The sequence below is a fragment of the Gadus morhua genome, unplaced genomic scaffold (genome assembly GCF_902167405.1).
Source record: "Gadus morhua unplaced genomic scaffold, gadMor3.0, whole genome shotgun sequence".
In the NCBI taxonomy this organism is placed as follows: Eukaryota; Metazoa; Chordata; class Actinopteri; order Gadiformes; family Gadidae; genus Gadus; species Gadus morhua.
This window is the reverse complement of record NW_021964143.1, coordinates 138,945-141,225: the sequence shown is the minus strand read 5'-3', so window position 1 is coordinate 141,225 and position 2,281 is coordinate 138,945. Positions and strand designations below refer to the sequence as shown.

The 2,281-nt window shown below is 44.7% G+C and overlaps 1 long non-coding RNA gene across 1 annotated transcript; it reads left to right on the top strand.

The window, feature by feature from the left end:
- Positions 1–351: 351 nt before the first annotated feature.
- LOC115539126 (uncharacterized) lies at positions 352–1,117 on the top strand. The gene is made up of 3 exons (XR_003975718.1): positions 352–603; positions 701–807; positions 1,065–1,117. It is a non-coding gene; the product is annotated as an uncharacterized LOC115539126 (long non-coding RNA).
- Positions 1,118–2,281: the final 1,164 nt, after the last annotated feature.

Genomic DNA, 2,281 nt, shown 5'->3' with positions numbered 1-2,281 from the left:
ATCTAATGGGAAATATTTCGGAACATTGAGACGTCGGAACAATGAGGCGTCGGAATTACGGGCAGGCCCCTTATAGTTAGGGTTAGGGTTAGGATTAGGATTAGGAATCCATAAAATGAAATGAAATAAAAACAATAAAAGAAATAAAATATGGGAGAAAGGTTATGTTTAGGAGAGGGGGAGGGAAGAGGTTATGGTAGGGAACTGATGGAGTGGCTATGTTTTAGGACCGGTACGGATGGAGGGGCGAGACGGATCATCATTTAGGCCAAACAGGTTATGGTTAGGGTTAGGGTTAGGATTAGGATTAGGAATCCATAAAATGAAATGAAATAAAATCAATAAAAGAAATAAAATATGGGAGAAAGCTTATGTTTAGGAGGGGGGGAGGGAAGAGGTTATGGTAAGGAACTGATGGAGTGGCTATGTTTTAGGACCGGGACGGATGGAGGGGCGAGACGGATCATCATTTAGGCCAAACGGGGCTATGGAGGAAAGCCTAAAGATCCACCTTCTCTCAGCAGCTCTCCTCTGGACCAGGGACCAACCGACATTGGTCTCTAGACCGGACAATGAAAAGTTGTTGATATGATGTGAGATGAAGTTAGTATAGAGCCGTTTATCATTTGTTCCTTTCTGAATATGGTAAATGTGTTGGCATAACCTCTGTTTAATAGTAGCTCCCGTTTCGCCCACATAGACGGTCCTGCATAGTTTGCACTGGATGGCGTAGACGACATTGCAGGAGAGTAGTGTGAAGGTCTGCGAGATGGGGGCACCGGCTCGACAGTTGAAGATGTACTTCAGGTTAGAGAAGTAGGGGTCGAAGGTTGTGCGTTTTGCTTTGTTGAGTGCCGTATGGACTAGCATGTCCTGCAGATTTTTATTACGGCGGTGTGACATTAAAATTTTAAAAGAAGCGAGTGGGCCGGTTTGAGGTATGGCAGAATTAAAATGTTGCTTTATAGCTTGCTTGAGGGGGCCTAGTTGTCGCGAGAATGTAGTAATTAATGGAATTAACTGGAATTATTAAATGGAATTATGTTCCATGTTCTTTTTTCCAGGGAGAACGGGCCGGCCTGGCTGGAAGAGGGCGGTCACTTCCCCTTTAATGGTCAGAAGAAAACATTTGGAATAGCCGCGAGGTCTAAGGGCCTTGAAAAGGGTCCTGGTGGCCTCCTCTACGTGATGAGGTAGAGAGCAGATGCGGTGGAAACGGATTAGTTGTGACTTGATGATGGAGCTGAAAGTATGCCGGGGATGGTAGCTGGTGTTAAATAATAAGGAATGCCTGTCAGTGTCTTTAAAATAAACCTTGGTGGCTAATGTTTTGTGTCCATCCTTCGTCTCTGTGAAAAAAACTATCGTGTCAAGGAAGGGGACCTGCCGAAGATGGAGAGTGTGTTTGAGTTTGATACGGGGGTGGTGTGAGTTGAGGATATGCATAAAGTGGTTGAATTCCGTTTCGGATTTGTCCCAGAGTCCAAAGATATCATCTAGATAGCGGAAATAAATTAAGGGGCGTGACGGGCATTTAAGAAATGCAGATTCCTCCCAGTCGGCCAGATAAATGTCCGCGTAGGCCGGTGAATATTTCCTCCCCATGGCGCAGCCGCATATTTATAGAAAGAACGATTTGTCGAATAAAAAGTCGTTAAGGGTAAGAGCGATTTCTAAAAACTTTAAAATAAATGTATCAGGACGAGATGGATCAGGTGACGAAGCCAATGCTTTTTTCACCGCCTCAAGGCCCAGGACAGTGTCAATGTTTGTGTACAAGGAATCTACATCGATTGAAAAGATAAACGTGTTATCGGGGACGGTGAGATTTTTTAACTTGTTAACAAATGTATATGTGTCCTTGAGGTAGCTCGGGTGAGTATGGGATAGGGGGTTTATATATAAATCTATAAACTCCGCCAAATGGTACGATTCAGAGCCACAGTCACTTACTATGGGGCGTCCCGGAGGGACCACGAATGGAACAGTCCAATTCTCTGGGGGTTTGTGTATTTTTGGGAGAAGGTAGAATAATTAAGACCCTAACCATCGCCTGAGTCTCCAGGTACATGGGCTGCGTTAGGGGGCGATAGTAGACCGGGTCATTAAGTTGACGTGTCGCCTCCAGAATGTAATTAGTTCGATCCTGAATTACAATTTGCCCTCCCTTATCCGCCGGTTTAATAATTATCTCATGGCGAGATTTTAATTTGTTGAGGGCTTGTTGTTGATGGACAGTAATATTGTCCTCCCCTACAGGACGTCGAGGTCGGAGGTCACG